Genomic DNA, 26,157 nt, shown 5'->3' on the forward strand with positions numbered 1-26,157 from the left:
CTGCTTGGCAATTTCCCTGTAGCCCTTTCCAGCCTTGTGGAGGTGTACAATTTTGTCTCTAGTGTCTTTGGACAGCTCTTTGGTCTTGGCCATGTTAGTAGTTGGATTCTTACTGATTGTATGGGGTGGACAGGTGTCTTTATGCAGCTAACGACCTCAAACAGGTGCATCTAATTTAGGATAATAAATGGAGTGGAGATGGACATTTTAAAGGCAGACTAACAGGTCTTTGAGGGTCAGAATTCTAGCTGATAGACAGGTGTTCAAATACTTATTTGCAGCTGTATCATACAAATAAATAGTTAAAAAATCATATATTGTGATTTCTGGATTTTTTTTATAGATTATGTCTCTCACAGTGGACATGCACCTACGATGACAATTTCAGACCCCTCCATGATTTCCAAGTTGGAGAACTTGAAATACTTATTTTCCTCACTGTACATGTATATACATGTATGTATATGTGTATATATACAATAATAAAAATAGTAATATGCAATTAACTTTGATTAATATAAGTAATCAGCACAGTAATTGTTTTTCTTATTAGTTTACATTCCCAATAATTTATTTTTTTCTTCCAAAATGCTTCAGTTATTATCTGTGGCAGATTTGTCATGTATTTGCATGCTTCTGTTAGTGTGTGACCATTTGCTGAAAAAGGTATTCTGCTTTTTTTTTTTTTTTAAATATAAATGTTATGAACAGATGCTTTGATGTTATACAAGAATACACATGCATCTCTTAACAAGAATACAGAATCACTCCTGCATACAAAATACATTTCTGCACTCAGCTGAAGGAAAAGTCATTTAAACCTGTTAGCTTTTAGTGAGCATATTAAATGTGTCAACTTGTAAGTAAAACGCTGTAAATGCTTACAATATTCATGTTTCTCTATTTGTCAACCAACACTTCATCACAAATTCATTACAAAAGCCTCTCAAATGCCTGCAGTGGGAATGCTCTGTACAGCGCATTTATTTTTGAAAAGACATCATCCATTATGGTTCATCATTGGAGATTTGCATCATACGCTTTCAAAACGAGATAAATATTTTTCTATCATAAATTCTTTAAGCTCGTAAGCCATGAAAAAATGAAAGCTAGCTGCTCTTCTGCACAGTAATTTTGCATTTAAAAAACACTAATGGACTTGTATGTCAGTTCGTTTACTGAATAATTAACAGCAGCATCGTGTGCACAATGCGCGGCCATACATTATTGATCCCTTGGTTGTTTTTTGACTTCTCTGGGTTTTTATTTCAATTAATAAACACTTTGTGGTTGGAATGCGCACACACACACACACACACACACACACACACACACACACACACACACACACTCACATCTCTAAGCATTATGGTATGCATATTTATATATTTTTTTATTAATTGTATTTTCTCTCTCTCATTTTTTCAGAACATTGAAGGCTGAACACATTAGGAAGAGCCTTGGAGGCTTCAGGCAGAGTGAGTTGTGATGTTCATATGGGTGATACAGGTTAGATTTCATTCATTTCATTCATCGCATTCATTCCTGTCACTTTCCGCTAAATCTCAGATATGCCTTCCCAAAAAGCCATTCTGAAGGGTTAGTACACAAAACTAGAGTGACCGTACTCAATCTCATCTGAAGAGTAGCAACAGGGCCAGTTTGGCCTTTTCACCCAAGGTACTATTATTTGAGTTTAGCTAACTGTAGAATCATAAATGTTCACTTTTCAAGGTGAGTTTCACCTCTACAGGCACTGCGGGGAGGGTCAACACCACAACTAAACCCTTCACACTAGTAAATATCATCAATCTATAGGCCATGTGTTGGGATATAGATGCAAAAAGCAGCTTGTTGTATAGATGTAGAAACAGGAGGGTCGTTAGGCCTCTGTTGGAAGGTTTTAGAAAAGCTTTTGTTTCTGAGACGGTAGTGTTGCAATGGAAAGGAGGCCCCAGTAGTGATTTACCAGCTTATAGTCTGCGTCTCAAGGGCATTTACATTATCAATTAATGGAATATTTAAAGGCTTAGCTTATGGAAATGTGGCTGACTGAAATGGCTATCCATACCTCTCAGCAGAGGCTGTAATTACATTTTCAGAATGTTTCAGTGAGAGCAGGCCAGTGGAGGAGAGCGCTCAGTAAGTCACCTGACCAACCCCGAGAAGTCACACTGGAGCTCACAATTGGATAATACTGCCGTCACCAGCTTCTCAAGCCATACAGGTATATGGAGCACAGCGAGTCAGCTTGTGTGAGGATTTCATCTATACAACCGAGGTCTGCAGAAGAGCTGAACGCGCAACACTTCGGACCACAATGTAGCTGCGTCCCAATTCAGAGGCTGCATCCTTGGACGCTGACCTAAAAGGCCACGAAGGTCGGAACAAGCTTTGTTAATCGGGACGGTCTAGCCTTTGTAGGATTGTTTTTGTCACCTATACTGTGACATCTGCCGTTGATGAGTGGCAGTAACGTTTGTACTGGACTTGCTTGAAAGTTTTATTAAACTGTCTGAAAACAAAACAGGGTTCACAAACTGTCTAAATATATTCACCATGGTCCATTTCCCCATACAATTGCATCTTAGCAAGATATGTCAACATTTGAACTGTTTTAAACTTTTTTTTTTTTTTTACATTTTTACATTTGTATCATTAGATATTTGAGTAAGTTGAATCCCAATACTTACGTTTAAAAGTGTAATTCTACAATTTAAACAAAAGCAAAAAATCCTGTCGGTACTGGCGTGCAATGAATTCTGGGATAGGCAAGGCTGCTAAGGATCCATTTGTTGTATCCTTCATTGCACTGGAAACGAAGGACTCATTTGGAGGCCGCATTTGAAGTAGCCTTGGAATTGGGACAGCCTTCGCCGTGCTACGGGGACGCAGTCGTCCTTCGAATGCAGCCTCTGAATTGGGACGCATATTGGAAAAAAGTTTCCCGGTCTGATGAGTCTCGATTTCTGCTGCGACATTTAAATGGTAGGGTCAGAATTTGGGCCTAAACAACATGAAAGCATGGATCCGTCCAGGCTGCTGGTGGTGCAATGGTGCGGGGGAAATTTTTTGGGTACCTTAGTAGCAATTGAACATAGTTTATATTGTTGCTGACCATGTCCATCCCTTTATGACCACAGTGTACCATCTTCTGATCCAGCAGGATAGCGTGCCATGTCACAAAGCCCATATCTTCTCAAACTAGTTTCTTAAACATGACACTCATTGACATCACTAAACTCAAATGGCCCCCACAGACCTCAATTCAATAGAGCACCTTTGGGATGTGGTGGATCGGGAGATTTGCATCATGGATGTGCAGTCGACAAATCTGCAGCGTCTGCGAGAAGCTATCATGTCAATATTGACCAACATCTCTGAGGAATATTTCCAGCACCTTGTTGAATCTGTGCCATGAAGAATTAAGGTAGTTCTGAAGACAAAAGGTGGTCCAACCTGGTACTTGCAAGGTGTACCTAATAAAGTGCCCTGTGATTGTAAATCTGACAGGAGTTGATGGGATGAAGAGGATAGAGCTGGGACCAGATGCGAAATTGATTCAAACCGCATCTCCCACATGTGCACCACATAGCAATGTGCTAAACATAAGGTCATGGCCCTCAAGAATGGTTCATCACGGAGCCATCAGAGTATGTACTTACACCTCATTTATATTTGAGCTGTCTGGGATACTAATGACTGGTGTCTGTGGAAAACACCAAGCAGAAGCCGTGCAACACATTTAATTTGCCTTGTTTAGTGAGGAAAATCCAGCAAATGTGTTTCTTTTTCTGCTCCCCAAATGGTCTGGCACTGAGACAAAGACATCGTATTCCTCATGCACAGTTAACCTTTTCATTAAACTACATTGCATAATTATCGCAAGAAGCCCCAGCATCCTCTATTGTTGTTTAATTAGCCAGTTAATGTTGTTAGTCTGTGCTGCAAACCATTCATTTGTCTTGCTTAAGGAGCCTCTCTTGCCGTAACGGGGAGGAAATTGAGTTTGTTATTTATTGTGAACAGAGACAAAGTGACGGTTATTAAATTTTAATAAGCTCCAGTTTACACTGCTGAGTTGTTGATGACAGCAAAGGCTTTATTACAGAACGGCGCTAACCACCAGTAAGCAATGAACTGGGGTTTGCGCTCTGTGATGCAAGCTTCCTACCTTTTCCACGGAAATGGGACTTCCTTTCCTTCTGTATAAGTCAAGTTATCCAGTGAGAAGACATGGTGCACTATATGTGAAGTTGCAGTCATGTATTGATCCTGGTAATATTCCTTAGCACTTAACCTTTACACTAGCTGGACGGGGATATGAAGTCCCTTATTGAATGTGTACTTTTATGCCTTCCTCTTGTGACGGCCCTAATCGATAGCCTCTGCTTCATTAGTTAGCAAAGCTCTCAGTTTTCTCTCCTTCAAAGCTGAAATTTATCTACGTATGGCAAAAAGGGGAAACCAGGTGCTTGTTAGACCAGGTGTTCTTTGTCAGTCCTGTTACTGGCGTACAATAGTAAATCAATACTGACCTTGTTTGGTGCCAGATTTAAGTTTATATTTAGTATAAATAATAATGTTATTTCTTTAACTTGAGGCTATTTTAGTCCTATGTATTTTAATAAAATAAACTCGTAATACTTTTTATGTTCTTTTTTCAGTCATCAACAGAGATACAAACTAATTTAATGTCTACCACATCATGGTGGAGTGTCAGCTGTAATTTACTTAAAATGTATCATTTTCATAGAGTAAAAGTTGCAATGGTTAATTTCACTGTATATATTATCAGTTTGATGTTCAGATAGCAAAAATAAAAATGTTAGTTAAAGTGTCAGTAGTTGAAGAAACCAAAAAATACTTGTGATCCAAGACATCACTGCAGCTCTCGGATAAAGTTATTTTTTTATCTCGGGTTCTGTGCAGTTCTGTTTTTATTTTCATTCCCCTTAGCTGTTTTTTTTTTGGATGCACGCGATTAATCACCCTCAAACCCGCATCTGTTCCTCTGCACACCTTCACCTGAAATTCTGCAGTCGGAGTCCCCGAATTACATCCATCTTCCCTGTGCAATTGGTTGACACATTATCTCATTAAAATTTACAAAGAAAACTCCTTCTCTTTATCTGCAATAATCTAATTAGCATGAGGCAGATGGTTTAATAAGCGATATCTGCGCCGTTTAGCCTCCCAGACGCCCAGGTGGAGAGCCAGGGAGCCTCCTCTGGATGCCTCCTCTCTCCCTGCCTGTGAATGGCTCTCCTGGGCTCATATTATTGCTTCTTCTGCCTGAGGGTCTCAGCGCTCGTTGCTCTCCAGATATGAATACAGAAGAAGAAGCTGAGGGAATCAAACAAGATAGAACCCTAATTATTTTGCTTATTAACCAAGCCTAACTAGTTAACAGATGTTCGGAGGTTTGCACAGCAAATTAATGCATTCTTTCCTTCTATTTTTTTTCTTAATTTTAGATTGTTTGTCTCATCTATGTGGTTATCAGGGATAATAGCATTTGCCCCCGGGTGAAGATCAATATCATATTATGCAATCGGCCTGTTCTCCTCGCCATGTCCATCAGACGTGACTAGGAAGAGTAGAAGGGCAGAGAGATCGAGGAAGGCCGTCATTAAGAAGAGGAAAAAGTCCAGTGACCAGATTACATTACAACCATGTTTTTTCCTCACTTCTGACAGTTCTACCAGCTGATAATGAGGCGACGAACCCACTGCCCAGACGTGAACGCACAGATGAAGTCCGGCCGACAGCTCAGCCGTAGCCACTACATCCTGAATCTAGGCAAATAGGAGCTGGGTAGGCCTTCGCTTCAGTACTGAAGCGGAGGGAAAGATCCGCTCAATTACCTTCCCAACTTTCAGCTGAGGTCTTCTTACTTACTGGCTGAGAGGAACCGTAATGAGAGCGGATTTAGAATAAAAAGATGTGCCCATCTACAAAGGCAGAAGGCAGAATCGGGCTCAGATTGATGGCTGGAAATGGTGGGGAGGTCAAGGCGAACCCATGAAGCATCACTCCGGTGAAGGATATGGCAATACGGCCCAGCAGAGCCAGAGTCATAGGTGGTCTGCTTCCCAGTTCGCCCAAAACCCGAGATTTGCTCATAAGCAACATAAATGGAACTGCTTCATGCGTCTACACACTGAAAAGACCTTAATGGTCCCCATTAACACGGATCAAAGAGAGGTCTTATGGAAGGCAGCTGTAGAGTAACTCAAAAGCTGAAAGTTACAGGGTAAGACTTGGGAGAAACCAATTTTCTTTCTACCGAAAAGGAGGACCTTTCTTTATCTTTTACCATTCAGAACAAACTTACCTAAATCTCAGCCTTAAGCCTTTTTTCTATATTAATAAATAGTTCTTCCAAAACGTCTTTCAATAATGTGTCAATAAATAGCATGTACATTTAATAATTCAATTGGCCATTGATTTTATTTATTGACATTTTATTATGTATTGAAAGATATGTTGGCATATACAGTATATACACGTAGTCATTTTCTGAGCAGTGTTAAAAAGCACCCCAGATTCTGTATATATTCATGTTTTATGGTGAAATCCAGCTAAAAATGGCTTATTATTAGTTGTCCTGAAGTTACTGTAACCATTTGTAGTTTAGTGTTAATGCTGGTATTAAAAACATTTTAATAATATATAAGAAAATTAACGCTTAGCCTCATGAAGTCATTTTATTATATTTGAGAAATTTGGCCCTCACAAGTCTGGTGAAACAAGTATGCCCCATCACTACCTGTATTCGCTATCCAAAGTTATTGTAATACTAACTTCTCGTTTCTAGATCGTTTGCAAATGTGACCCCTGTCCTCATATGATCTGAACAACATGCCAATTAAACGGTCTGTGAACTAATCAGCCTCAGAAACACTTTCAAAGGAAGTTGATTATTTCTGAAAGAAAACATGAAATTAGTCCTGCACTTCTTGCCTTAGGTTAGAGATTAGAAATCATGCTTATACTATCTAATTCGACCCAGTGCCAGCTCGCTCCGAGAGGAAGGACTCCAGAAGTTAATTACACTCAGCTGTGAATTGAAACAATATCTAATTGCGCGCTGGATTAATTACCAGCATCTGTGGTGTGCATGCCTAAACAAGAGCCCTCATAAATAACAGCAGGTACATCTACATCTACACAGATGGGAATTCTACAGCCAAGCCCTCAGTTTACTCTGAAAACACAACACTACTGTACTCGTTGTTAGGTAAGACAACAGTCTTTGGCCTAGAATCTTAATAAGGGTACTTTCTAGTTATTTATCAATAATCAAGGCTGTTTATCCTGGTATTAATATTTGTCTCTGGTGATCTGAACACAAGTGGTCAGCTGAGTAAAAGTCTTAAAGTGTCTCCAGTGACCACTTCTGATAATGTGTATGTGTATACTGTATCAACAGTGGTCCAAAGAGGAACAAACCACAGCCGTGTACGTGTGCGCCATTTACCTGGGGAAGTGATGCACTCTGGGATGACGGCAAGCTGGAGTGTAATGCCCTGTATGTACTTTTTTTTTTTCTTTTTTCAAGTTTTGCTTTTTATGTGGTCCAAATGGCTCTCTTTCTAGATGTCCACATAAAGACAGTAAGAGTAGAGAGTAGCTTTAGCAATTAGTTGGTCTACACTAATTATAATTATTTAAGAACCTAATTTAAGAACTATGGATCGTCTTCGTTTTTTCTTCTGCAACTATGTAGGGTCTCTTATTCAGACAGATCATCCCTTCGCTCCCCTCCTGGGCGCCGATCAACTGGCGTGTTTACATACAACACTCTTCAGTTTAAAGGCATTTGCATAGTCAAATCCCTCCTCATATTATAAATGTAATTAAATCTCTTAACACAGAGGCAACCTCTGAATGTTTTCGCTGCTGAAGCACTTTTTCTCCTGCTGTTTTACAATCAATTCAAATGAAGGAGATTCACAGTCATCGCCGAAGCGCTCTGATCACCATCAGCTGCGAGTTTATGATGTGCACAAGACAGTCGCAATTAATGTGTGACCGCAGGTGTTCTGCGCCTGAGGCCGCCTCGGGAGGATCATATCTAACTTTGTGCGGACCTCAGTCAAAACTAAGACTTTGCACGCGTCAGGTTTGCATTAAGAATATTAATGCCCATATTAATTTTGTATTGACCTTTCTTAGCCGGCTTCATCCGGCAGTCCAAACAGAGAAAGAGGCAGTTTTAATTCCCCGGCTTGAAGGCAGAGAGCTGTCGGCTAATGAAAAAAGGCAGTCAAACAGAGCTGCTCACACAACATATTAAAATAGCAAGATCAATAGTCCACTCTATGATTATAGCCAAACATTGCCATATTCCCAAACAGCCGGCAGAGAAAAGTACAGCCCTTTCTGTTGGATGCCAGCAAATGAAATCAATAGCACGACTTTAAGCACAGGCATTGAAAGTAATAGATTTTAAATATTTGTGATGTCTCCGGTGAGTGTTTTGTATGGGATGTCTATTTAGGCTGCTCTTACTGCAGATATGTGCACATTGCACGATTCGCTGTATGTGTGCCATTCTCAGCAACATTCAAAAAGCTTGTGGCCTCATGTCATTATGATGAAGTGCTTTCCTCAACTTTATGGTCATTTTACTGTGAAATCGCACACCATTTCTACAACTTCTCAATCATTTTTTTGGTCCATGACCCATTTTTGAGGTCCAAAATTGTTTGCAACCCTACTGCACTAGTGTCAAAGTATTAAGCTAAACTCTGTAGCATCTCGGTTATATTCTTAAGATTAACACAATTTGCCATTTAATATAATTTGTATTCAATCCGGCTGGTATTGTGCCATGAAAATATAATATACAGTTCTCACAGACCCCAAAGTTAAGAGCCAACTCATTAAATCGATGCCTCTCAGGTGAATGAACACTTCACAAAGTTCATTACTTCATCAGTTTGCAGGATTCACATACGCTGGGTGATGTGTTTGGTCGCAAAATAAACTTCAGCAGCGACAGAGGGGACGAAAGGAGACGCGTTAAGACTTATGTTGTGTTTTTCTAAAGTCGACTTTCTGTGTAAAGATCACTCAGGAGAAATTACATTTCTGCTTTGATTTAATTAAAGCTAAATATTGGCCAATCGTCAACGGCCGGCCTGGCGGATGCTTGACACTATAATTATCTCCTGAGGTACTTTGTCTTAAAGGCTGCGCTCGAGCGTGAAACCAATTCCAGCGTTCACTCATCAGGGGCCACGTCGCTCGGCTCTGTTTGCTTACTGCTTCTTTAAGTCGTTTCTGAATTGCGCCATTGGATCAAGCAGGACCGCTTTGTGACTCACATTGGCCGGGGAATTACAGCCACGCTGCTGTTAATGAAGAAAATAATTCAGTCTGTTTGGTGGTCTAGTAGGTGGTACTTTGGAGAGCAAATTATTATGAGTGTTTAAAGGCCTAATTTCTAGAGCACAACTAAAACAAACAGCATTCGCAACACATTTTGCTTTGTCAATTTAATGTATTTGTGATATTCATTGAGAAAAAAAATCTAGGACGAGATATATATATCTCTGTTTATCATTACTATCTCTATATCATTATGTTTTAATTTGTATATTGTATCTTTTTATATTTCCAATGCTATTGTAGAAATGCATTACTTGGCTATGATTCATTTATTCTATTAGTAAAAGTCTCTGCTAAAAGAGGGATGACCAAGATAAAGCGAACCGTACGAACTTTGACTGACCATGTGATTTCAAAATGGCGGCCTCCATGAGGTGACCCACTCCGTGTAAAATGAAACTACTTTTATTTGGCTACTGATGCTCAATTATTTCTACATTCAACACATTTTTCAAAGCACTAATTTTTCATCAACATTGTTTCATGAGAAAAAAATGAGTCCATACCTTTAAGAAACTTAATTTCAGGGTCAACTTTATTTTCAGAAAGACTGAGAAGCCTGTGATTTGTAGACGGATGCAAATGTTAGCAGATGTGGCCTCCCAGACCAGAAGTATTGTATTGCGGTGATGTAACTTGTAGACACTGCAATATGTTGCTTTTGATGGCACAGCAGAGTGTTACGACAAGCCGAGAGTATCCACCCATACATGTTCTATACTTTTTGTCATTGACTTATCTACTCCCTCTCTCTTCCCCCCTCGTTCCTTCTTTCTTTTCTTGAATTATTCAACAATGTCACAGCAGTGACCTGTCCCTTGTCAGCACTACCTGCAGTACCTGCAACTCTGAGGCTGTGGTGATGTGAGGTCTGTCTCTCTTCTTAGCTTTCTCTCTCTCTCCTAGCTGTAATTTGTGTCGGTGACAGCAGGTTGATGACTGAGCGGCAGCATATGTTTGTGTGTGTGTGTGTGTGTGTGTGCGCGCAAAAGGCCTCCTAACACACATTTTCTCTCTCTCGCTGGCGTGTCACTGTGAGAAGCCTGGAGGAGACAGGCCGCGGGTTTTTTAACCCGGCGCTCTGCCGTTCACAGCTGCGACTTGTCACATTAGTCAACTCAAATTTTAAGAAAATCAATTCCAAAGTTTAATTCGCTCGACTCCCATGCCTGTTCTTCCTCCGTACCTTGGCCGCGGCGCCCCCCCGCTACCCCCCAGCACCTCATGAAACAGACTCCCAAGGGGCACAAGTCATCAATCTTAAATCACGTCCTCAAAACTAATGGCGAAGCTCTGTGCCGGGCCTGCTAAATTGAATTATTAGTGGATTGACAAAAAACTGCTGGGATTATTTTAGGGACAGGCAGTGAGAGGCTTAATGACAGGAAGTGGCGGGGGGGGTGGAGGGAAAGGGAGGATGTGGCCAGAGTGAAGTAGGAAGAGAAACGATTCAGAAGGGTCTTCGCTTCCTCCTGCAAATCATCTTCTTCAGCTGCGGCATGTTCACCTGTGCAAGCTGCCAGTTTTGGGCTCCAAACACACTCTCTGTGAGTATGAGAACGCGAACGCAGACGCTTATAGCTATGCAAGCATTTTCAACGCTGCCACTAGGGGTGCTGAAGCGTGCGTTAGATTAAACTGTCCTTTTACAGTCAGTTTTCTCTTTCAGGTCAACCACTGTCATGGTGGAGAAACGGTTTGAAGACACTTTAATCCTATAAAGCCTACTGTATCATATTTGATATGCACATTTTAAGGCCTCTAAATTATCAACACGATCAAAACTTGGCTTTGTTGTGCACAATCTAAAGTCCCCATGAAATCAAACCGGACAATTCTCGTTTTTTTATGGGATATTGTAGTATTTATTGTAAATTATTTATCCGTGCACATCTTGTTTTTTTTTTTTTAATTCATGCAGCCTTGTAATCTTCCTCTCCCTCTTGCAGCGACATCTCTTCTGTGATTACGCGTTTACTGGCGCGAGGGCGGGACAACCTGTCACTCACATGAGGTGAGATCAACCAATAACAAACCACAACCATCCAGTGAATTCCCGATGAACAAAATCAAGTCCCGCTCTACATTTTTCTTGTATGAGAAGCCGTTTCACTCTGATATACGTCACAATAGGAAACAAAAGACTATTGCAACTTCCGTTTCATGCCGACCTATTACTAACTTGTATTGTTAGTAATATTTTGAGATGAACACTTACTAGACTAAAGCAACTTTATTTAACTATCCATACATTGTTCCATTTAAAAGAATGTGTTTGATGTATTTCATATATATTGGGCTTACAGGGTTAAAGTTAAACTGTCGACATTTGTGACTAACTACCATTTGAAGGAAACTGTGCTGCTTTAAGCAGTTTGCAGCCACATTAGTTAAACAAAATGTGTGTGAAAAACAAGTTTTTTGACCTTAAGATGTTCTCTTTCTTGTCTCTTTAGATTTTTCTTGCCTTTGACTGAGTGCAAACTTCACTACATCAGCTTCTTTTATCTCTGAAGAAACTGCTAAATTTTGTGGTAGAAAGATGCTGAAAATCGCACATAAAGTTAGAGTTCGAAACACACTGAATTTGTAAGCGCAGTTACTGAACATCAACTTTCTTACTGGATATTTATGATGGTGTGTAAAGAGACACATTTACAAAAGAGTTCAAAAACGGAATTCTATAGGAAAAGCCAGTGATTCCCATCACAACCTGATGTGAGTGGTTTGGCCATGTAAACTGATATTTAAAGATGTATTTTCATGGGGTTTTCCCTCCACCGGGTCTTGTGTTGTATATAAGCGTTACAGCTGTGCTCCTGCCTCATGATGGTGATGGATGAAAGTTGCTCTCTCCCAGAGCGCGGCACTGAATTAAATTGAAAGGTACTGTTGATTCCCCCCGTTACCGCCTCAGAATCAAGTTTGTTAGAAATTGATTTAAGCCAAGGGGGTCTTTGTGGAAAGAAGAAGGCAGCGATTTCCTCTTGATGGGAAGGGATGATTAGATTTGTTTTGTCTCTCTTTTTTTTCCTTTGCTGGTGTCAGCAAATCACATCAGCTCTCTCCCTTGTCAACACATGCTCCTTGTTGAGCAGTCAAAGCTAATTTGCAGATGTGCCACTTGCTATTTTTCTTCTTGCTACTCGTTTCCCTTTCTTCTTGTCTATCCTCCAAGATATTTTGACACTAAACGTTGACTTATCCTTTGCCACCATTGAAGCTTAGCAGTATATTGTGTGATTTGTGTAGAAACTTCCACTGTTTAGCCTAGATGAGGAGTTGGGAAGCTGTAAAGGTTGGTTGTCATACTTTCTACCTTTTGTACAAGACGGTTTCCTATGGGAAAACTGAGCTTCTGACTCGTTATTCATCACCGGTGTTGCCAGTATGTTTTGCAGTCTCCAATGGCAGGAGTCTATCTCCGTATCATCCATCTTCAGGCCAAAGCCTCACCTCAGCACTGCAATTAAACCCCAACCTCTTGTGCGTAATAAACAAGCAGGTCATGTTAAACTGGATCAACTATAGAAACAGTGAAGGTTATTGCATCTTCAGCTGTTTAATTAAATTCAAAGATTGTTTAACTCTGGCCCCACAAGGTGTCAGTCAACGTGTCATCGGGGTTCCCCCAAGCCGCCCCGGGACGGCCCTGTTTTGAAGACTTCAGTCCTTCCCACCACAGCGACGGGGACTGAAAGAGACTAGCCTCGTAAACCTCCATGTCTGTGCCGTCCACAAGAGATTTGTCAATACACTGAGCCATATAGGTTCTGGCAGGCTTTCTTCAGGGACGGCATTTGCCTTGAAGTACTGTCTTTTCTCATATTCAATGTCAGCCCGCGGGCTGGAAGACAACATATGTTCTCTTCATGTCCACCAGACAAGGCCCCACCAGTCATATGACACATTATTGAGTTTAAACGCATCACATATTTCAGCTTTCTTCACTACTACGAGAACAGATGGCACAAATTACCGTCGCAGAGATACTTTGACAAACATGCACTGTCCCGGCACCGAAATGACAAAATCATTAATTGGTCTCTGGTACGTTGGTGATTTTTCGCACAGCGTGAAGGCCTGTCTCAAACTCACAGATGTAAAAGATTAATCTGTTGCCTTCAGGTAGGTGAGATGAAAATCAATGCCCGCGATGACGACTCCTCACTGTTTGGAGTTGCTCTCCTCTTTAAACACAAGAGGAAAGCACTTCCTCTTCCTCCTGGGAAAGTCTTTTTTTTGTCCTTGAACAGAGTCAGTGATGGTGACCCCTCTGGCTGTGGTAATTATGACAATTTGAGGAATGGCCTGCAACTATCAGTGATTTCCTTCCCATTTACTCAATGTAGAATTTAATTGATTTTACCACCCAAGATGCCAACTAAATATAATCATATTCTAAACCCTTTCTCCATGAAGAAAGAATTATTTTCCACCCTTTCCGCTTGCATTTTGGCTGCTTATTATTATTATTATTATTATTAGTAGTAGTAGTAGTAGTAGTAGTAGTAGTAGTAGTTTATCAATATGATTTAATTGTATAAGAGACTAGTACTAGTTAATTAAATTGAATTAAACAGTTTAGTCATCATCAAGCAAAAACATTTGATTGCAGAATGACATGATTGACTAATCAGAATCAAGTATTCCAGAGAGTTATTTTATAATGTTTGTTATTGTTATTTTAAAGTGTTACCCAAGTATTTCATAGTAAGTTACTCCATAACCTACTGTGTATGAAAACGCAGTTCATTTTTTAATATTCAGTCAAGTATTTCAGTGCAGCCATAACCCAGAGTCCCACGTTGAGAGCTATAATCTTGCTGCTCTCTGGATGTGTGGAGCCCTTGTTAATGTTAAACAGAGATTAGCCCTTTCATTTGCCATACAGCTCAGTTCTCGCCCCCTCATCTCCTCTGCCCCCTTCAAGTATTCAAAATTAATACTACCCTCAGCTCCGAGGCCACTGTCTGATATTAACAAAGTAATAAAGAGAATGAATTTTTTAAAGCATATATTCGTAGAGGGTTAATATTAGACTGTTATCATCGAGAGGTCAAGTGATGTGGGGAATTTTGCTGTCAGTTGTAGAAGCTCTGCAATTTTGATAGCTTAGTCGTTATTCGTTTAACTTTATTTTATATGCCTTAATGTATGGCGTATAGGCAAGAAGCCTTTTTTTATTTTTTGTTGCAATGAGCTACTTTTATGGTCGGTAGTTATTTTAACCACCGCTTGGGGAATAGTCTGCACTGCTAAAATGGGTAAATAGCTAATTAGGGATAAATGTTAGGGTTTTTTGGTCATTGAACACAAACATTATTACCCCTTCTAGTTAGAAAGATGTGATGCCATCTCTCCTTATCCTCCATCTACCTCTCCAACATCTCAGTTGCTCTCACTTCTTCTTTTTTGTTGTCCTCTCTCTCCATTAATCTTTCTGAAAGGCCTGATATCATCCATCTCCCCAGTCGGCTATTCCCGAAGGGTAAATTACTCCAGAGGCCCGCGTGGCCCCGCTCTGTATCAGGTTGACCCACGTCTTGTTTGCCATTTTGTGTACGCCGCTGTTTATTTAACAAGGAGCAGAGTGAGAGGGCCTTCCAGAGACGGTCCTTTGATAGTAACTTTGACACCCGAGCTGAATAATAACCCTCATTATGGAGTGGCTGACAGCTCCTGAAAGAGCTGATTTATGAATATGCTGGGGGCTGAAGCCTGCTCGCTCTCCACGGCTCCGCCGGCATCTTGGGCCGCCACCGTCCCTGTGCTTCCACCTTCCTCTCCTCTCCTTTTCCCCTTTTTGTGCTCGAGATTACAGGCACGTTACGTCAGGAGACTGTAGGCCGATCTGAGAGTCTGAGATCTGAAATCAACGGTAGTTGTCCATTGAGACTAAAAACTAAACCTATTACCTCTGTTTTGATGAAAAAGAAGATAGGTAGAGGTAGGTAGGTGGATGGATGGATGGATGGATGGATGGATAGGTAGGTAGATGGTTAGGTGCATGGATGGATGGATGGATGGATAGGTAGATAAATAGGTAGGTAGATGGTTAGGTGGATGGATGGATGGATAGCTAATCTTCAAATCTTTTGTTAAAACTTGCTCCAGTTCTAAAACAATTTTCCTTTTCAGATGACATCTTCAAGCCCTCCAATTTTCAATCCCTCCTTCCGAACATGTCATGCGCAGGGCAATTCTGATGATCCAGTCAATTCCTGATGGATAAAATGCCATATTCTTTTTTCTCTTGGGTAGTCTCTGAAATACATCACATTAAAGTAAAATGGTTTGCAAAGTGTTACATATTTGACTTTGAAGTTGTTTAAAGTTAAACTTTACTCTGCATTCATGCTGTAAAATGTAAGTCAGTTCATGAAAAAAACAGTTCAAGTAAAAAAAAAACCCAAAAAACTCATTTTTTAACACTTGCAACTAGTTCTTTTTATTTTTCGGAGAGTTGTTCATGAAATTTTAAACCCACCCGTGAGATTAGTCCTTATATATATTAACCTTTTTTTAAATATCGCCCATATCAAAGCTTGCCTAAATAAAAGATGAGATATACACTATATTTCTCTTTTTTTTGACACCCCAGCAGAATCAATTAAGCAGGAAAGGGAATAGGGATCTCTGGGAAGACTGCGGGTTTGGAGAGGCCTTGAGCCCAAGCTTTGGACGCCGTGGAGGTGGGATATCCAGTGGATATGCATAAACGGGCTGGGGAGGATGAAAGCTGTTCAGCAGATAAAGCCATAGCAGCCTGTCGGAATCCTGCCACGCCGGCCCTGATTTATGACCGTCTCAGTCAGACTCCCTACCAAATCCACCCGCTGCCTTTTTCTTGAGTGGAGATGCCCATGTTTGAGCCGATAGCACGACTACGCATACGCACGAGGTGAAGACAAATCGCTCTTACCGTTGGACTGTCAATTTTGTCTTCAGAAGACGATAGCAGTGAGAAGAAAGCCTGTTTCCAAATGCTGTATATAAATCTACTGTTTTCATTGAATAAGTCACTGATAGTGGGTTTTCATGCAATGTTGTTTCATTTTCGTTTACTGCCTGTTTGGTTACCACAGCACCTATAAGCCAATGGTGGGCGAATTAAGAACATTTACTAGCCATAAATGTCTTTTGATAAATTAATCATTAAAATCATTTATTTATTAGACTTATATATTAATACATTTCTGCAGACATGAAACTGTATTTTGCATTATCTTAATTCATTAAATATTAAAAAATATATATTTTAATTTTATTCAGAAGAAATATATATTTAGGTACTCTGTTCCTAATAGTTACCGACCAACTGGCGAACAGCTATATTTTATTTATTATATTTTATTTACCTGCCAAAGCCTTTACTTTGACAAGTGTTATTCTGTATACACTTGCTTTAGATATTCTATGTCCATTACACTCGTTGGCTACAGATAGCAGAGAGTGACAAAACATGTGATTGTTCCACAAGCTTTTTTTAAATCTTGAAGTTTAAATGTGAATAAGCTGTTTTTGTTTTCCTTCTCTGTCAATCTACTCTTCCATAAATACTGTATGAAAACCAAGAAGTGCACAAAAACTTAATTGACACCAAAGCTGAAACATGATGCCGATTAGCAGCAAGGCCCGCTCTGAGCCAAAAGCATCTCTAGAGTATCAATGCTTTATTATTTGGTGCTGTTTTCATGTCATTAGTGTAATAATGATGCGTGTATGTCTTCCTCAGGGACGTGGTCTGGTTCTTGACACTGAACCTGAGGACACAGCCGATGCCTCTGAGTAGCACTCTGATGTTCCCAGCTCTTCCTCTCTCGCGCAACATTAAAAAGTCTGGATAAAAGGTAAGGAATAGGCTTTATTAACTTTAAATATGCATGATGTTTCTGAGAAAAGTGCAGTACGCCATCGAGAAACGTCCAAAAGCTTGACTACTTATTTCTTCTTATTTTTCTCCCTCTTCCTCTCTCCTGCTCAAAAATGGTAAATAATTGAAAACAGAAGGGAAGGAAAGAGGGGAAAAGACACCAAGATTGTGACACACTCTGCATAAACATCTCCTTATTAGTGACCCTAGATGCCCAGGGAGAATCTGCCGCCACACACACACAGTCACACATGCTGTTGCTCATCCAGTGTGACTGAAGCACCCTGCTGAGAGCCCAGAGGTCCATCTTCACCATCATAACCTCTTCTGGTCTTTCACAGGTGACTCAGAACTGTGAACGCTTGACTATAAGGTCAGAGAATCATGGCAAAAATGCCAGTGTTTCTTTATGAAGGTTTTGTCAGGTAACCTAAAATTGCTTTTATTTTTTAGTGTTATTCAACCTGACTATATGGTTACACCAAGTCATTATAAGTTTTTGTTGTTGTTGTTGTTGAAAGAAATTAATATTTTTATTCGGCAAGGATGCATTAAATTGATCAAAAGTGACAGTGAAGACATTCTGTTCATCAAAAAAATCCTGAAAAAAAAAAAAAAAAATGGTTATTTCTGAAGGATCATGTGACACTGAAGACTGGAAATTACTGTTTTTGAAAATTCAGCTTTACCCATCACAGGAATAAATTTATATTAAATATATAATATATTAAAATAGAAAGGCAGTTTATCTTAAACAGTTAAATTGCAGTAAAATTTGATCAAATAAATGCATTACAATTTTTTTTTTTTTTAATGCTATATATATATATATATATATATTAGTGGTGGGCCGTTATCGGCGTTAACGCGCTGCGTTAACGCGAGACTCTTATCGCGCGATAAAAAAAATATCGCCGTTAATCTATTCCCCAAGTTGGGTTGGGAGATGGCTCTATATACTATACTACACAAGCTATGATGACGCAATCTACCCGCGGCCGCGAGGTAAACCCGGCTGCAACGCATATTCGTCGTCATCTTAAGTAAACACGGCTGAAAGTGAAAGCTGCAACATCCATTATTTGGACTTGGTTCGGATTTAAGCCGTCCGACAAACAGCAGCAAACTATAGACAGAGTGTGTGGGGTAACGGTTCGGTAAGTTAACACACGACTAATCCGTTCACCTCAAATTCAAAACGAAACATGATATCACTGAATACCAGCGCGCGCGTATTATTCTCATTCCAATATATCTTAGTGGTGTAACGTTAACACATAATCTCTGTCTACGCCCGATTTTAAGAATCGTTGTTGTGTTTCTTTTTAACTGAAAAGACATCAGTTAGACAATATTATAACTTTAAATTTGGGGTTTCATAAGCTCAAAGCCATAATAAACATTAGACCTACTTAAGTCTCTGCAGCTAGTGTACTTAAATTTGATTTATCTGCAAAATTATGTTGTATACTTACAGTTTTGCACAATATATGTTCTCAAAACTACATACCCTTTAAAAAAAATACATTTAGCAGTTGTTTAGCAGGGTCTGTGTAACCTGTTCTGAAATGGTTTTATTATAATATATATCGTTATCGCAAGAGGCTGCAATGTATATCACAATATGGATTTTAGGCCATATCGCCCATCCCTAATTGATAGCCTATAGTAGTTGATAATAACATAGGCCTATGTTGCCTACGGACGGTAACAGTACAGTAGTAACCTTTACAGTCTGAGTTGAACAGCTTTCTCAAGCAGTTTGTGATGCATTTTGGAAACAGGAGATGAGCCCCTGGTCTAATGCGCCACCTGGCTTGAGAAACCCGTTCTCAAAGACTTACTTTTATAGTCATTATTTGGGTAGCACACATATTCTGAATGCCTTCGGCAGAATTCAAATGAGCCATTTTAATCTAGATTAATCTAGATTAATTTCAAAATTAATCTAGATTAATCTAGATTAAAAAAATTAATCTATGCCCACCTCTAATATATATATATATATATATATATATATATATATATATATATATATATATATATTTTCATAACTCTTCCATTTAATTACATACAAATACATAAATTATTTAGTATGGCTGAAATGGTGCATTGACCAATCAGAATCTGTTTTACAAGAAGTATTGAAAAAAACTGATCTGTGATTTATGTGTTCATTGATTAATACTTAACCTGTAAAGCCGGAGAGGAAGTGCTCTAATTATTATTATTCAATAGCTAAAGATGCTAACATCATGAAAGAAACGCCATGTCTTTGAAATCAATGTTAATTGATTAACATTGTTGTAACGGTTGTCTGAATATTGCAGTGTCATGCGATTCGATCATGGTGCCTCTTTATGAATATATACCATACATTACATTAAAAGATTTAAGACATCCAGAGTCTAACATTTTAAAGGGCTTATGATCCTAATTTGACATTAAAACAAATGTCTTAAAGGAATGTTCTGGCTATTAACAGCGTTTGTGGCATAATGCTGACTATCACAGAACACATTTTCAAAAATGAAAAAAAAAAATGAAAAATGAAAAATCATTGTTACAGTAAGGCACTTACAATGGAAGTACATGGGGACAGGTGATAAAAACAGTTTTTAAACTATAGTTAACTTGTATTAAACCTTTCTCATTCTTTTAAGGTCATAGGTTACATCTAATCTTTTTTTGTGATGTTTCGACTGAACTTCTGTTCCCTGAAAGTGTCATTTTCATTTGTCTAATTAAACATGGCGTCTGCTCTGACAGACTGAGGTCCATACTTACTAAACGAAATGGAAGAACTTGAATTGACCTTATAATTTTGTCACTCTATAATGATTCACAAAACACATCTCTACTCCTTATTAAAACAAACCCTTTGTAATAGTTGTTATAGTTGTTCTTAATCTTTACCTGTGATGGGAGTCTTTCTTCATCCCTTCATCCCACACACTCCTCCTCTTCATTGAAAGTGTCAGGTCAAATGGATAAACAGTATGTATTTACCCATCATCACGATACTGTCAAACGTGACTCTGTACTAGCGCTCGCTGGGGTATTTATGACTCTCATTCACTGTCTTCTATTTATTATTACCTGCGTTGCCTTTATTATCTCATGGCTTCACACTAGCCGGTGATACATGGACCCTCCTCTGAATTTTAATTTCAGAAACGTGTGATTATTCCTGCCAGGGCGCTGTAAGAGGACGTCCTTCATGGTTCTCTCTCAGTGATGGATTAACACCCGGCCGGTTAATGAATGGCTCTCATAAGTTGTTAATGCTGTTTTAAGGTGCAATTTCTATTAATTTTCTAGCCAGCGTGACTCGCGTTTTCTCTTATTCAACACTTTCTTTCTGCAGCATTTCTTCTGCAGTTTGTTTGAAAAGAACAGCTTTAAAATGTAGTCATATAAAAAAAGAAGAAAAAAGTAATTAAAATATCAATTTGAACAACTTGGAAGTGTATAGAAGCATTATTTTATATCATATATCTCTGTGGGTGTGGGCCATTTTGAGTTTTTTCTGTTCAGTTTAACATGTAATTTTGTTACTTAGCACGTCACAACTTTTTTTCTTAATTTTTCTTTGAGTTTTTTTTTTTTAATTAAACATTGCAATTTTTGCATTTTAATTAATATTTTTCATATTTTAAATCCATCCATCCATCCATCCATCCATCCATCCATCCATCCATCCATCCATCCATCCATCCATCCATCCATCCATCCATCCATCCATCCATCCATCCATCCATCCATCCATCCATCCATCCATCCATCCATCCATCCATCCATCCATCCATCCATCTGCCTTTTAACAGGTTTAACGCGTCGAAGGGCGTTTCATACCGTATCTATGCAGAGCTTGCATCCGCGCTCCTTACTAGTCGTTCAGCGCTCCGCCATGCATTTTATTGGCAGGTGCTGTAATCTTCGGATCCCCACAACAACCCCGGCACATATGTAAGCTGTCATCCTCCGAGCCCGGCCTAAATTACTGCATAGCAGGCTAAGCTAAAAGCTCCAGTTAGAATACGGCATGCTTCAAAAAGCCCACGCTGGATGGCTAAATTAGCGAGCGGCTGCGTCGAAGCGCGGTCAGGGGGATGCCTTCCCTTCACTGGGTAGATTATTCTCAGGTATCAGGAGCCAAGAAAGAGGATTATTTCAGTGCAAATAGAGTTGTCAGTTTAGAAACTCCAGATGCAATCATTTCCATCTTGGGATAGTTATGGGATCAGAAGTGGGGTTTGTGTTGAAAAGCTGGCGTGGGATGAGCTATCACTCTCTAATGAAGGATTTTACACACTGAGGGTGAGCGAAGTGTCAGCTAGAGTTCTCTCCTGATCCACACCTTTTTTCCCTCTACTGGTTTTAATAGCAACGGGCCTGTCTGACCTAGTGGTAATTGTATGTTTTGTCTTTTCTTGTCTATTAGAGGGTTAAAAGTGTCAGGAAAGTGGCTACCATTGACCTTTGACCTTGTTCACAGAGCTGCTCACATTAAAGAAAGGGCTCTTTATTATGGCCTTGCGGTGGCCACTTCCACTCCGGACTGGAGTGTCAGCTCTCATCACGTACACCAGAGAGAGGTGAGGGTGTCCGCACAGTGCGCCAGTAATTTTTAGCGAGATTTTCATGATGAGAGCATAAATTGGCAATAAAAGTTGAAGAAACACCCTGCTATGCAGTTATGGTGTTGCTGGGTGGTTTCTTACTAGTCTTGCATAGCCAGGCCTTCAGACTGACGGCTTTGATTAATTGATTCTGTAAATGTGTTTCCATTGTAGTTTCTGCGCATGTTTTCTTATGTTTTTCTTTCTGGTCACTAGACTTTTTGCCTTTTTAATCAGTGAAAACTGTATGTCTGATCACTTAGAAAAACAGTTCCTCACCTTTTCTCAAGGTATCATTCATATTTCCAGCAGTGCTGGATTTGCTACACTGGTAAGTGCTCTAGTTAGTATTTGGTGTGGTACTGTACACCACATGAATACAGTAGCTGTAAAATGGTCTTGTATTGTCTATAATAATTATGAATCAAATGCTGGACCGTCTTATTTCATAGTTTAGTATTGAGCATTTATTCCCTCTGGTGTGTGTGACACGTGAGGGGGTTCCTGCCAAACGTGGTGGCTGGATATGTCGCACTGGGGTGTGCAAGCTTGGAAAAGGTCACACATTTGAAGGGATGGCCATTATGTTGGTGTCACTGCATGATGATGTATCGTCGGAGCCGGGCTCTACCTGACACACAGCGAGCACGAATATGATTTCAGAGAGCATTAAAAATTCAACAGCCTGACCTAATTACGCTGTAATATTCAGATGAAGGGCTGCACATCACACCGGGAGCTTGCTTTTGGAATTCATTTCTAATTTTATTTAGTTTGATTCGTCAATAGCTGGGATTGTAATGTCTGACGCGATGCAGTGCTTTAATTGTGGAATTACATCGTTTGTTTATACCTTCAACTCTAGTAGCCTTTACTATATGCTATTAATATGCAAATCCCTTTTTTCCCAGATGCCATGTCCATGCTGATGTTTTGATTTATACACTAATATGCCTTATTAGATTTCAGGATGTTTGCTTTAAAATCATATTAGAAGATAGCATCTATAAGTAGTTACATACTGTAACTTGCCCAACATTAGGGGAACATTAGGGATGTTTTTCAGTGTACATTAGTGCAAAATGGTATTAGTAATATTAATAGTATTTCCTTTGAGTGGCAGATTTTATGCCAAAGCATCTAACTCACTTTAACCCACACGTCATATTCTGGGAAAGATTTGTTTAAGAAGTCATTGCTTTTCCTTATGATGGAGCCAAAAAATTGAGGTGTATTGCATTTTTAGACCTGGTTAAATTTCCTTTGACATAATTAATTTGACCCTGTCATGTAGAAAATTTACTTTGAAATGCAAAATGATTTTGTTTACTTTCCTTGAGACAAATTGTGCATTAAAGGAGTGACATCTTAACCACACCGCAAAAAAAAAAAAAAAAAAAAAAAAGACTTCTTAATTACTTTTTAATTACTTTCTTTGAAAATATCTAAAAATCAAAAACAAGATAAATATACCCGAGAAGCTTGTTTTCATACAGTAGATTACATGTTAAAAATGATTTGTTTTAACGAACTGGCACATTTCCCCCCTTGTTTTTACTTACAACAAGTGAATTTTTTAATTTTTATTAGAGATGCGTATTTTTATTAAAGTGTTGCTTTTCAAGTACATTTTCATGGATTTTTTGTTATTTTAAATGCAAAATTAGATCATTCTCATTAAAAAAATAACAGTTTTTGCAGTGCACTGACACATCTTACCCCTCTTCCCTTGTGTTTGGACCGTAAAGTCCTTCACTTAGCATGTGTGGTGTGTAAAACGTGAGGTGGAAATCCTTATTTACAGCGTCTGTCTTGCTTTAGGCCCACAGTCTCTGCTAAAGACGCAGAGAAGCTGGGATTACACTCAAGATAAACACTATCTCTACACACAGGCAGTCTTAGAGAAAAGCGCTGCATTTCCTTGCATTGTTCTAGAGTTAAATCAATTCCCCGCGGCATTCAACTCCCTTTTCTTACCCCGCTGATCAGGCCCGGTTACAAACAGCAATCATTTGCATGAGAAAAAAAGAAAGCTCAAATGGAGAGAGTGGCGTATTATCAATATTACAAAGTGTTGCAGGTAGCTCCACTGAAGTCAACGAAGAGCCCGGCTTTTCATGTCTGTGCGCATTGATTTAATGCTACTTAAAACGAATTGCAGATCAATTGGATTACCCAGAGGCAGATTTAATGAGCCGCACACCGCAAAGGATGTTTGTGGCCCCCCGTCATCTCAGCAAGAGAGACTCGTCATTCTCTGGCAACAGTTTCTAGCAAATGACGTCTTGAGCGGTGGTCATAACAATAGCGAAAACTTTATGAAAGACTTAGTTTTACTATGGTATTCTATCTATGATATACCTTGGAATACCACAGTGTTATCAGTGTTTTAACATGGTACAATGATAATACCATCATTTTTAGACATAGATTTTAGTACCATAGTATTACCATGGTATTCTATTAAATGCCTTGGACCATCACTTTATGATGTTGTTGTTTTTTGAACATGATACCGTGGTTTTATCATGATTGTTTGGAAATGTATAATTATATATTACTATGGCTTTTTGGTCATATACCATGGTACTGCCATAATATTCTTCGAAATATTTTGGTGTACTATAGTTTTTCCAAGTTTTTAACATGTACTATGGTAAAACAATGGTTTTTGGGCATACACTCTTAAAAAGAAAGGTTCTTTATTTGCAACAATGGTTCCATAAAGAACCTTTAACGTCCATGGAACTTTTCTATTGCCAAAGATTATTTAGATGTTCTAAAAAAATGGTTATTTTAAGGGAAACCCAAAAAATGGTTCTGTGGCATTGCTTCGAGAACCTTTTATTTTTAAAAGTGTAGATAAATCATGGTGTTCTCTGAAATACCTTTACTTCTATGGTGTGGTACTACCATGGTACTCATTTAAATTAGTTTAAATAGCACCCTAAAAAGTACTGTGGTAGTACCATGGTACATTGATGGTATCAAATGGTACTTTGCCATATACACCATGGCACTGAAATTGGTACTCCATTGTGTTTTTTTGGTACTTTTCTCCAGATGTACCATATAAATACCATGATTTATGAATATAGCAATCAGTCAGTACCATGTATCTATAAAAGTACATTGGAACCTTGAATAGATTATCATCGCTGTGCCATGGTGATCTCTTGAATTGAAGGTCCCCAGTTCTGTGCCAGGTCCGCAGTGAGTAAAATCGGTCTATATTTATACAAGTTATTTTGTAAGTGATGTAATGCCCAACCTCAGATGTCTTTATCCCCTTTTTCGTTTCCCTGCCAACTTTCCATTTCCATCCTCTCTCCGCAAGACCGACCGTCACAGACCGGGTTCATCTTGATACTGGCATAAACTCCCTCTGTTTGACGGGCATGTTTTGAGTGGCTCTATACCATCATAGCGAGAGATGTAGAATAAATATTTATCCTTGGCTGCTGATCCGCACCTGGGATCAATAAGGCTTTTTCTCTGTGCTAATCAGATTGCCTCAGGATCATATAATTACTGTTTAATATCCGGTTACAGTGAACAGAGGGAGAACGCCTGGCTGCCAGCTCATGATTCCCCGCTCTGTCATTGGAGCAGTGTTTATATCCGCGAGTCCGACCGCAGGACGGCAGGCACTCTCACGGGCCGCCCGACGCCTCGGGATCACTCAGCAGACGCTGTCTTCCAGTTGGACACGGAGGGGCACTCACATTTAGATCAGATTCCTGTTTAGAATCTGAGGAACATTAAGATGGAAACGTTAAGTGTAGCGAAACAAGGAATTGTGGAAGGGCTCGCCTTAAAGTGAAGTTTAATTTGCTTCTTTGGATGTGTTTTAAAGAGTTTGTGTTTATTTATTAGTTCATTTTTTACTCAATTCCTCGAGGGTGTCTTGCTTTAAGTTTTAGTTTTGCTTCACAACAGAGCTCCTGTTTACACTCAAGTTTCCCATTAGTTCCTCACCTGTTTGTTAGTGATTCAAACATTATTTCACCTCAAACAGATCTGACCTCAGCTTGCCTGACCCCACAGCCACCGACGCACGTGAGCTTCAGATGAAGTGCATTTGTCCACCTGAGGAGAAGTCACGCTGCGCAGCCACCAGTTCGGTTCTTGGAAATCTCGCCACATCAAAATTCAATCACACACAAGCACCATCCAGGCACCCACCTCCACCCCCTTGTTGACTTGATTAAGGTGAGTGGAATCGCTTCAAAACCTCCACACACTCGCACACACACACAC

At 39.4% G+C, this 26,157-nt stretch overlaps 1 long non-coding RNA gene across 1 annotated transcript in view; it reads left to right on the forward strand.

Annotated features, from left to right (window-relative positions):
* LOC307157956 overlaps positions 1–26,157 on the forward strand; it is a 46,317-nt gene that overhangs the window by 13,393 nt on the left and 6,767 nt on the right. The window contains exons 4-9 of the long non-coding RNA XR_013821145.1: positions 1,429–1,509; positions 7,436–7,534; positions 15,541–16,303; positions 17,138–17,252; positions 17,410–17,616; positions 25,916–26,109. This is a non-coding gene — a long non-coding RNA (uncharacterized lncRNA). The remainder of the gene's footprint in view (positions 1–1,428; positions 1,510–7,435; positions 7,535–15,540; positions 16,304–17,137; positions 17,253–17,409; positions 17,617–25,915; positions 26,110–26,157) is intronic.

This window comes from Squalius cephalus (assembly GCF_949319135.1).
Source record: "Squalius cephalus genome assembly, chromosome: 4".
NCBI lineage: Eukaryota > Metazoa > Chordata > Actinopteri > Cypriniformes > Leuciscidae > Squalius > Squalius cephalus.